The sequence below is a fragment of the Suricata suricatta genome, chromosome 16, assembly GCF_006229205.1.
Source record: "Suricata suricatta isolate VVHF042 chromosome 16, meerkat_22Aug2017_6uvM2_HiC, whole genome shotgun sequence".
Classification (NCBI taxonomy): Eukaryota; Metazoa; Chordata; class Mammalia; order Carnivora; family Herpestidae; genus Suricata; species Suricata suricatta.
Window position 1 is genome coordinate 47,815,788 of NC_043715.1, and position 11,922 is coordinate 47,827,709.

The 11,922-nt window shown below is 46.5% G+C and overlaps 1 protein-coding gene across 2 annotated transcripts in view; it reads left to right on the top strand.

Annotated features, from left to right (window-relative positions):
* Positions 1 to 11,922, top strand: part of LOC115280214 — a 32,090-nt gene that overhangs the window by 16,657 nt on the left and 3,511 nt on the right. Inside the window, exon 4 of one of the 2 annotated variants that reach the window (XR_003903709.1) lies at positions 11,054 to 11,201. The exons of the other annotated variant lie outside the window; for it this stretch is intronic. The gene's annotated coding sequence lies outside the window, so the exon portion shown is untranslated. The remainder of the gene's footprint in view (positions 1 to 11,053; positions 11,202 to 11,922) is intronic. 2 annotated transcript variants of the gene reach the window in all.

Consider the following 11,922-nt stretch of genomic DNA (forward strand, 5'->3'; position numbering starts at 1 on the left):
GGGGAGAGAGGGACGCAAAACTTGAAAGACTATTGAATACTGAAAACGAACTGAGGGTTTAGGGGGGAGAGGGGAAAAGAGGTGGTGGTGATAGAGGAGGGCACTTGTGGGGAAGAGCACTGGGTGTTGTATGGAAACCAATTTGACAATAAACTACCTAAAAAATATATAAATAAACCAGCCTGGCAAGAATATGTATAGGGGACTCTCTAAGAGGAGAAAAGACGTGGAAAAGCAGAAAAAGACCAAAAGCAACAAAAAATGGAAATGACCAGAGTACACCACCAGAAACACCTGCTCAACCAGAAACATAAGGGCAAAAATCTCTTATCTTTCTGTACTCACTATAAACGTCAATAGGCTAAATGCTCTAGTCAAAAGACATAGGGTAACAGAACAGAGAAGTAAACAAGATCCATCTATATGATGTTTACAAGAGACCAACGTTAGCCCTTAGGCCACGTTCGGATTGAAAGTAGCAGAGGGAGAACCATCTCTCATGCCAGTGGTCACCAAAAGACAGCCGGAGTAGCCATACGTACATCAGACAATCTAGACTTTAAGATAAAAAAACTATAACGAGAGATGAAGAAGGGCATTCTATCATTATTAAGAAGTCTATCTACCAAGAAGACATAACATTTGAAAGTATCCTCCAAATGTGAGGGCGCCCAAATATATAAATCAATTATTAACAAACATAAGGAAACTCATTGCTAAAAATAACCATCATAGTAAGGGATGCCAACACCCCACTCCATGAAATGGACAGATCACCTGAAGGGAAAATCAACAAAGAAAACAGTGGCTTTGTATGACCCACTGGATCAGATGGACTAAACACATATATTTAGACCATTTCATCCTAAAGCAGCACCAGATACATTCGTCTCCAGTGCACAGGGAACACTCTCCAGCACAGACTGCGTCCTGGGACACGTCAGCCCTCAGCAAGTACAAAAAGATTGAGATCATACCGTGCCAAATTTCAGAACACAACCCCATGAAACTCATATTCAACCACTGGGGGAAAAAGAGCAAAGATAACAATAGTTGGAGACTAAAGAGCATCCTACTAAAGAATGAATGGGCCACCCATGAAGTTAAGGAGGACATCAAATAGTACATGAATGTCAATGAAAGTGACAGCACAACAGCCGAAAACCTCTGGGACACAGCAAAAGCAGTCATAAGAGAGAATATATAACAATCCAGGCCTTCCTAAGGGAGGAAGGAAAGAAGGAAGGTCTCAGACACACAACCTACCCTTGCACCTCAAAGAGCTGGAAAAAGAACCAAAAAAACCCCACAAAAACCCAAAGCACAGAAGTCCGAAAATAAAGATTAGAGCAGAGCTCAATGCTATTGACACCAAACCACACAAGGAACAAAAAAACAAAAAACCCACAGGACAACAGATCAATGGAACCAGAAGCTTCGTTGAAAGGATGAACAAAATTGATGAACCACTAGCGAGTTAAGAGACTCTTAAATATGAGTAACATAGGGTTACTAGAGGGGATGTGGGAGGGGGGTGGGCTAAAAGGGGAAGGGGCATTGAGGAATCTACACTTGACATCACTGTTGTCCTCTATGCTAACTTGGGTGCCAATTAAAAAGATTAATGAAAAAGAAAAAATCATTCTTAATTTCTCTAGTTACTGTACTATGACTGGCTTCATGAATTTAAATCCACACGTGAAATCACTGAAAAACATGCCTTAACACTCTATGTTGTTCAGGTCGTAGAAGAAAATGAATGAAACAGCTATTCTTAATCAGCATAATGAGTAAATGTCCACGGCACCTTCCTCCAGGGCCTCTTCCTTTGGTGGAGCAGCAGGGATCACGGTCACATTGGAGGAGAAGCTTACTTTTGCTTCCCAACTGGTGGTGTTTATCTGAGTGGCAAATCTCCTGATTCCGCCAAGCACAGCTGCAGCAGATGTCTGGGAAATGCAGGGAAACAGAGAGTGAGGGGGTCGGCCTCTTGCTGGGAGAGCCCACAGAACAATCCGTCACACTCATAGTTCACCCTTCCGCTCTCCCCTCTCTCCCTACTCACCAGCTGCCTGACAATCTCATGCCTCAAAAATGGGCTTAAGTTAGTGTGGAGCTTGGTTTGCACTGAAAATGGCCGACAGCCCAGTGTTGTGGGCACATACCATTATTTAGCAGGGTCGTCAATAGAAACACATTGAAGCACGGACACCACAAATGATGGCCCAGGGATGACATCACAGGAAGGATCTACACATACCTGAGAGAGGTAGGAGAGGGCTCCCTTCCTCAGTTTCTCGTTCTGAGTCATGAATTTGTTAATATGCTGTGCTCAGTCATGTGCTGTGATGGGGCTACAAGTGATTACTAGGAGTGAAACGTCGAGAACAGGAAAGGTTGAGTGTTTCACAGTAGACCATGTGGCATGTTGATTAGGGCAGATCTTACTACAGGTCTAGGGTTTATTTTGGAGCATGCCTTCTGAGGTCTTGGGGTGGAGATTTCCCTGCAGCTTTTAGAGGATGAGGACATCTCGGTTTATGGAAACAGGAAGGTCATGGAAGACCATCTCAGAGAAATAAGCAATCTCAGGAAAACCAGTATCTCTGACTGCATTCACAGGGGGATTGGAAAACAGTCAAGGTCTCCTGGTAGCAGAGGGCAGATGGGCGGTTGCCAAAGCATTTGGGAGGAGGTAATGAGGTGTGAGGTACTCTACGTCTTCCTTTACCCACATCTAGTTTCTATTCTGAGTCTCTTTATCCTATTTGGACAGGTGCAGAGTAGAAATTCCTATCTCTTTTTCGGAGGTCCCCTCCTTATGCACAGCCTGGAGACTCCGTATCAGGTTTCTCTTGGATGTTCACCAGACAGTCTATTACTTAGTTGAGCCCTTGGGGGAGAGCCCTACACAGCTGTCGGGTCGTCCCTGCCCCCTACCAGGCATTCAGCCGGACCCTAGCCATGGCTCTGGCCTCTTGCAGCACCACGCCCCCATCTCCGGGACAGGAACTGAACTGGTGCGTGTGGCCATGTGACATGTTTCAGGAGGGAAGCCGGGAGTTCGTGGTGACATATACGAGGCTCAGAAGGGCCTGCAGAAACGGTTCAGGGGCCCAAACCTCGACCTCCCTGAGATGCTTGGCAAGACCCAGGAGCCAAACGCTAAGCCCGATCACAGCATCAACACCCAGCCTCAACTCGGCCCTCTGGGCACATCCTTGCACTGCATGGCTGTTGTTTCAGAGGCTGTGTCTTCCCGCGGCCTGGTCTGACCCCTGCCACGGTTCTTGCCCTCAGGGTGCACACCACCTACATTTCAGCCAGAACAGAATCGGAGCTCCTAACCAGCACAGGATCTTCTGGCCAGAAGCCCAGAGGTGCCCTGGGCCACTTCCAAGGCAATGGTGGAGCCACAGAGGGGATTCGGAAGCCCGTCCGCATCTCCCACGCACCTGGCCGGCCCCCTCGCCCAAACTCTCAACCTGACTCGCACACTGACCCTCTCCCTCAGCTCAGCCCTCTGGGGGAAGCTGGCCCTGCTGTTGCTCCTGACCCTGTATCCTCCCGGGAACTTACCCTACCCTAACCTTGGCCCTGACCTTAGGGGACCCCATCTTACCTCCGAGGAAAGAATGGACCAGAGACCACTGACCAGTGGCAAAATCCATCAGGGAGGAAGGGGGCGCATCGCCATGCCATTTTTGTATCCAGGAGGATGTTCTAGAAGAGGGTCCAGAATGAAGCATGAGCCTGACCCACGTGTCCGGGCAACCCCCGAACCCAGACCCAAAGCCTGACCCTCACCCTCCTGTGGTCCTCAACTCTCCCTTGGGGGAGATCACCGCATCACTTACGGCTTGCCCCCTCTACCACCAGGATCCGAACCAGTAACCCCACCCGTGCGGCGCCTCGCTCACTCTAGGGCATCCATAGGGTAGATCTGGAGACAAGTGACTTGGGGCACTCGAGAGGTACAGAGTCTCCCAGAAAAATGGCCTGATGTTCACCGTGACACTCCCACACGAGCCTCGGGCCCCCAGAAGGACAGCCTGGACCCAAACCTTTCCTGGACCCAACCCTCCATCTGGCCCGCCTGGCCCGCCTGGCCCACAGAGTTCGCCAGCCCTCAAAACCAGTCCCTCAGGCTCACCCGAACTCTATCAAGCTCCCTCCGCTCAGCCCTCGGGGAAGGGCTCTGCCCTGCTGTTAGTTCACCCCCTGTCTCCCCCCACTCCCCCGTGCCCTAAACATAACCCAGGCCATGGCGCTGGCCTCTGGGGGTGCCAGGAGCCCCGTGTGGGCCTGGACCCGCACTGGCGCTGTGGTGGCCACTTGAGATTTCTTCAGGGAGGAAGCCAGAAAGTTGCCATGACCCGTCAAGGGCCTGGATGGTTCCTGCAGAAGCGGACCATGAGCCAAAACCTCAGTCTTTCTGAGACGCTGGACCAGACCCTGGAGCCAAACATGAAACCTGTCCAGAACACTGACTGACACACACCCTCAACTCAGCCCTCAAGGCAGACCCCTGCAAGACTGTCCTTTCGGAGGCTCTGTCAATCGTCGGCTTGTTCCTAGCCCTAACCGTGATTCTGAACCTCGGGGGGGGGGGGTACAGTGGTGGGAGGGGGACTCGGCAAGGTATAGCATCGGGCCAATGCCTGGCACAGAATGAATGATCCCCTGAGGAGACCTCAGGTTCCCCGTGCCATTTCCAAGGCAACGACGGGGCTAGAGGTGGGGATTTTGACCTAATCTTATACATTGCACACACACCCAGCTGGCTGCCCCGCCTAGCTCAGACCCTCAGCTTGAAACGCACCCCCACCCTTGCCCTCAACTGGGCCCACCAGGGGAAACACGGCCCTGATGATGTTTCTGACCAGGTCTCCTCCCGGGAACTACCTACCCCTACACTAACCGTGGCTCTGACTTGAGGGGCCCTTGTCCTACTTCAGAAGAAAAACAGACTGGAGACCTGTTACCGGCACCAAACTCGTCAGGAAGGAAGGCGGAAGATCACAGTGACTTTTATCAGGTCCGGGACGCAGCTCTAGAAAGGGATCCGGAGCTAAAGCGTAAGCCTGTCCCACATACCCGCTCAACCCCCGAGCCCAAACCCTCACGCGCACCCTCAACTCTGCCGCAGGGGATTTCACCGCCCTTCTCATGGGTCGACCCGTGCCACCGCCGGGAACCAACCCTAACCCTATCCATGCCTCTGGCCCTAAGGGGGTCCGCCACACAGGTAACGTAGGGCACTTGATGGGCACGGAATCGCTCAGCGACAAAGCCTCACGTTCACCGTGACGTCTGTGGTGGGCCAGGCTTGTGCCTACAGAAGGAGATCCTGAGCGCAAGCCTCCTCTGCCTGGCCCACAGCATTAGTCAGCCCCTGACGCCCACCCCAAAGCCTTTTCCTCTCACTCTTCAGGGCCTTCCACTCAGCTCTCCGGGGAAAGCCCTGCACGGCTGTGGCATCAGCCTCTGCCACCTGGCAGGACCTGAACCCATCCCTCACCGTGGGTCTGGTCTCCAGGGATGCCGCGTGCCACCTGAGTGCAAGGAATGCGGCTTGCTCTCTGGCTCCCTGGGACTTCTCCAGGCAGGCAGCCAGAAGTTCATCGTGACCCGGACGAGGCCCAGATGGGCCTGCAGAAGCGGAACACCAGCCCCGACCTCAGCCTCGTTGGGTCGCTTGCCCACATCCTCAAGCCAAACACTGAGCCAGTTCAGAACACGAACAGGCACCCTCAATTCAGCCCTCTGGGCAGATCACTGCATGGCTGTGGTTTCAGGGACTATGTCCTCCAGCGGCCTCATCCTAACCCCGCTATGGTTCTTCCTTCAGGTGACCAGCCTCCGAGGCCTCAGGAAAGAACAGAATCAGGGCCCACGCCAACCCCAAAACGAATCTGCAATTCCCTAATGTCAAGCACATATTTATTCATTAATGAGAGCAAGCTGCCGTTGTTGTTCTAGAAATCTCACCGCATTCAGTCCACTGACACTTTGTTTGGGTGTTTGTTTCTAGTTTACTTCTCACCTGTCTCATGGGCATCTAATTCTTCATTTAGGATGCTTTCTGGCTATTAATATACATCTCATGCTGGCCTGATCAAATAAATTGAGATTTACTTCTTTCCTCCTTAATCTCTAAAAATATTTGAGTAAATCAGCTCCAATTCACACCATCTTTCCTGAGAGTAATAAAAACATCTTAGTGGCGGGACTCGCCAAATAACTGATGGTCTCCGCCTGCCTTTGCCTCCCTCCTTTCAAGTGATGGCGAAATGCTTCACGTGACTTGGCTATCAGGCCCTCCAGCAACATTAATTAGTTAAAAATGTTCACTGTAAACTTCTGCCCTGGAAGAATTAGCCTTCTGACCAAATCCTAGATGCTGTTGACAATCCTTCCTACACTCTTGACCTTCCAGGTTATCATAAAACACATGTTTCTTTTTATACACAAAAGACATCTTTAAAATCCTGGTGCTTTTGCTCTGAGCATCATGGGACTCAGAGATCAGTTAGATATCCCCATTGATCTCCTGACTTAGTAACCAAGGCCTGTTTCTCTTGTCTAAGACCCGTCACCACAGCTGCAAATAACCAAGTAAGCTGCGATGTCACCTAGAGTCCCAATTCCAGTTGGTGGAGCCTCATGTTACTCAGGCCGCCCCCCAGAAACAAGTTGTTCCACCCTAAAAAAAAAAAAAAAAGAAACATTGTGGCCCAGTTTTTTGGGAGTACATTATTTGAAATACCATAAAAATACTGATCTATCTGTGCTGAGTTTGTGAAGGCTCTGTTAGTTTCTCCCAACGTTTTAGATATTCATAAATGTGTGGTATTGGTGTTCTTTTCTTTAATCTTACGTTTTATTTAACTTCCACTCAGTGACTACACTGTGTAATTCTAGTTTCAGATGTACAATTCAGTGATTCAACACGTCCACACAACACGCGGTGTGCATCACTTGAAAAGTGCACTCCGTAAGCCATGCCACCACTTGTCCTCAGCTCCCTAGAACCCGCTGCTTTGAGTCATAGTTTGTTCTCGATACTTAATAGTCTATTTCTTCATTTGCCTCTCTCCTTTTGTTCTCTTGTGTTCATTTGTTTTGTTTTTTAAATTCCACATTTGAGGGAAATCATAGGATATTTGACTTTTCCTCTGTCTTCTTTCTCTTTCATTTCTTCGCATTACATTCTCTAGCCCCATCCATGTCACTGCAAATGGCAAGATTTCATTCTTATTTTGGCTGAGTAATATTCCATTGTGGATATATAGCACATCTTAATCCATTCATCAGTTGGACATTTTGGCTGTTTCTATAATTTGGCTATTGTACATCGTGTTGCTCTAAACATCAGAAGGCATGTAGCCCTTTGGATTAACATTGTTTGTATTCCTTGGGTAAATATCCAGTACAATTTCAATAAGGCTCTTGGTAACTTTTTGAGGATCCTGCAAATCATCTTCCAGAGTGGCTGCAACAGGTTGCATTCCTGTCAACAGTGCAAAAAGAATGACCCTTTCTCCACACCTTTTCAAACACCTTGGTGTTCCTTCTCTTGCTCGTTTTATGCATGCTGACGGGCCTGATGTGATGCATCGTTGTAGTCACAGTTTGCATTTCTATTGTTGTAAGTTATATTTATTTTTGAGAGACAGAGATAAAACACTAATAGGAAAAGGGCAGAGAGAGAGACACACACAGAATTCTCAGCAGGCTCCAGGATTCTGAGCCCTCCAGGCACAGAGCCCCCTGCGGAGCTGAAACCCACAAACCTGAAACCCACGAACCATGCCTGAGATCATGACCTGAGCAAAGCAATCTCACATGCAATACCCATTTAACTTACATTTATTTCTACAATTCCCATCAAAATACCACCAGCAGTTTTCATAAAGCTAGAGCAAACAATCCTAAAACTTGTATAGAACCACACAGTTCCTGAATAGCTAAAAGAACCTTGAAAAAGAAAGGCAAAGCTGGACACATCACCGTGTGCTTCAGTACTTCAGTACTACCCTTCAAGTTATCCAGGGACTTGAATTCAGTACTTCAAGTTATATTACAAAGCTCTAGTGATCAAAGCCATATGGCACTGGCACAAAAGTAGACATGTCCATCTACAGGACAGAAAAGAAAACCCATAAGTTAATTCACAACTATGTGGTGAACTAATCTTTGATCAAATAGATGAGAACATCCAATGGGAAAAAGACAGTCTCTTCAACAAACAATGCTGGGAAAACTGAGGAGCAACATGCGAAAGAAAAACTGGATCACGTTGTGATTTCCTTCACAATAAATTTAAAGGGGATAAAAATGTAAGTGTGAGACTTGAAACTAGAGAAATCCTCGAGGAGATCCCAGGTAGTAACCTCCTTGACATCGGCCACAGCAAGTTCTTTCTAGCTCTTTCTCAGGAAGCAAGGTGGGGAAAGCAAAGCAAAGCTGATCGATTGGGATTTCATCAAAATAAAAGTCTTGTGCACAGCAAAGGAAACAACAAACAAAAGTAAAAGGCAACCTATGGAATAGGAGAGGGTATCTGCAAATGACACATCTGATAAAGGGTTGGTGTGCAAAATATATAAAGAACCTGTACAACAGAGAGAGAGAGAGAGAGAGAGAGAGAGAGATCCATCCATCCAATTAACAAATGGGCAGAAGACACGGATAGATGTTTTTAAAGAAGACATACAGATGACCAACATACACATAAAACGATCCTCAACATCACTTAATATCATGGAAATGTCGGGGTGCCTGGGTGGCTCAGTCAGTTAAGCATCTGACTTCACAGCTCAGGTCATGATCTCACGGTTCATGGGTCTGAGCTCTGCATCAGGCTCTGTGCCTGGAGCCTGCTGAGGATTCTGTGTCTCCCTCTCTCTCTGCCCCTCCCCAACTCGTGTTCTATCTCTCTCTGTCTCTCAAAAATAAATATAAGTTAAATGGGCATTGCATGTGAGATTGCTTTGCAATACCCATATGGCTTTGCAATAGATTGCTTTGAGCAATATGGGCTTTTTAACACTATTCTTCCACTCCGTGAGCACGAGTGTCAATTTCTTTCCTCTCCGCTTTATAAACTTCAGAGTACAAATATTTTTTACTTCTTTGGTTAGTTTAATTTCTGGTTATCTTCTTTTTGGTGAAATTGTCATTGGATTGATGCTTTGATTTCTCTTTTTTTTTTTTTTGGCCTTAATATTAGTGCTAGAAATGCAACAGATTTCTGTGCATCGATTCTGTATTCTATGAGTTTACTGAAGTCGAGTACCAGCTCTAGGAACTTTTCAGTCAAGTCTTTTCGGTTTTCTATATAAAGTAGCATGTCATGTGCAAGTCGTGAAAATTCAATTTCTTCCTTGCTGATCTGGAAACCTATTGTTTATTTTTGTGGTCTGCTCATTGTGGCTAGGACTATGTTAAATAGCAGTGGTGAGAGTGGACACCTCTGTCTTTTTCCTGGGCTTAGAGGAAAAGCTATTTTCAGTTGTTTGTCATAGAGTATGCTATTGGCTGTGGTTTTTAAATGTATTTTTTCTATATATTGTTTTCATTATGTGGAAGTCTATTCCCCCAAAACATACATTGCCGAGGGTTTTTAACATGAATGTAGTTTCTATTTTGCCTTTTCTACATCTATTGGAAGGATCTTCTGGTTCTGGTTCTTATGCTGTCTTTTACTAATGTGGTGAATCCTGTTGATTTATCTGTGAATACGGAGCCACACTTCCAACCCAGGAATAAATGCCACTTGGTTGGGGTGAATGATCCTTGTCATGCATTTTTGGAATCCGTTGGCTAGTATTTGATTGAGAATGTTTGCATCCGTGTTTGTCAGGGATATTGGTTTGTAGTTCTGTTTTTTGGTAGAATCGTTACCTGGATTTGGTATCAGATTAATACCAGGCTGATGGAATGAATTTGGAAGTTTTCCTTGCTTGTCTATTTTTTTCAGAAAGAATACATATTAACTCTTCTTTAAATGTTTGGCAAATTTAATCTGTGAGGCCATCTGCCCCAGAATTTGTTTCTTGGGAGTTTTGTGATTACTGATCAATTTCTTTTCTGGTAATTAGGAAGTTTACTACTACTTCCTGTTTTGGTTTTGGTAGTTTACATATTTGTACAGAATGTATCCATTTGGTCCAAGTGGTCCATTTTTTTGGCATACAGTTTGTCTTTTTAAAAAAATTTTTTAACATTTATTTTTGAGAGAGAGAGAGAGAGAGAGAGACAATGAGAGAGGGGGAGCGTCAGAGAGAGAAGGAGTCAAGATCTAAAGACAGGCTCCAGGCTCTGAGCTAGCTGTCAGCACAGAGCCCAATGCGGGGCTTGAACCCATGAACCATGAGATCATGACCTGAGCCTAAGTGGATGCTTAACTGACTGAGCCACCCAGGCGCCCCATGCTGGCAGTCCAGTTCTGGAGCCTGCACTGTGGGGTGTGTGTGTGTGTGTGTGTGTGTGTGTGTGTGTGTTGAGAGAGAGAGAGAGAAAGAGGGAGAGACACTACTGAGAACATAGTTTATGCTCTTATTTCTTTTATTAAAATTTTACTAAGTTTTTTGAATGGGCTACAGATTCCCACGCTTCAAATCTCAAAGATACATAAAAGGTCCCCCATCCCCACCGGCACACACAGGTAGCCTGTCTGTGCATCCTTCCACAGTCTCTATGTTTATACGAAACGCAAACATTATATCTACTTCTCTCCTGTTTTTACACCACGTTGGCGTACCATAAGAACTACAGCCGTTTGCGTTTCTATCTCAACTGCTTACTTTGGGGATCTCTCCCTCTTAGTTCATGGTCTTCCGGAGGTTTTCCTCCCCGTTTCGCACAACTGTATTGCTCCAATGTTTGAATGGATCATAATTTGTTAAATCCATTCCCTATGGCCAGGCACTTGGATATTTCCAACCTTTAGCCATGATGACTAAGATGTGGCAAATGACCCTGTCCGTAAGTCATTTTATACTGAAAAAGTATATCCATAGAGCAATTCCCTGGTGTTTCATTTCAGGGTCAGAGGATATGAGAAGTTTTAATCTGGAAAGCTCATGTGCTCTGCATGGGGTTGCATGAGCCACGAATAAAACATTCTTTCTGTTGCCCTCAACCTCATCAACACGACGCATCATCAAACTCTTGGATCTCTGCCATCCTGAGAGGTGAAGGCATTACCTCAGTGTTTTTTAATTTGCATTTCTCTTACTGTGAGCATGGCTGCTCATTTCCCCTAGGTCAAGAGACATTTGAATTGTCTGTTCTATGGATTGCCTGCCCGTATCCTTTGTACATGTTTCTGTTGGGTTGCTGGCATTTTTGTTATTGATATCTCAGAGCTTTTTATATATTGGTGAAATGAGCTCTCGGTCTGCAAGGTCCATTGCAAATAATTTTTCCTGGTATGTCATTCATTGTTCTTTGACTTTGTGGGTGGTATGTTTTTTTTAACTTGGCAGAAGTTTCTTTACTTTTTCATCGCAAATGCTCCTGACTTTTATGGCTGGACCTTGCATCCTTTTATTTTAATGTTTTTTTTTTTTTTTTTTGAGAGATGGAGAGAGACAGAGCATGACCAGGAGAGGGGCAGAGAGATAAGGAGACAAGGAATCCGAAGCAGGTTCCAGGCTCTGAGCTGTCAGCACAGAGCCTGATGCAGGGCTTGAACGCACAAACTGTGAGATCACGACCTGAGCCGAGGTCAGGGTGCTTAACCAACTGAGCCACCCAGGGGCCCCGACTGGACCTTGCATTCTTACTGCAATGGCCACCACCCCAGTGAGAGGCAGAAGAGTGGGGTGGGTAGGTGTTTAGGGTCTGGAGCTAGACGCCAAGACTCCACTCCAAGCGCTGAGCAACAAGGAACTGTAATTGAAGTGAAGGCAA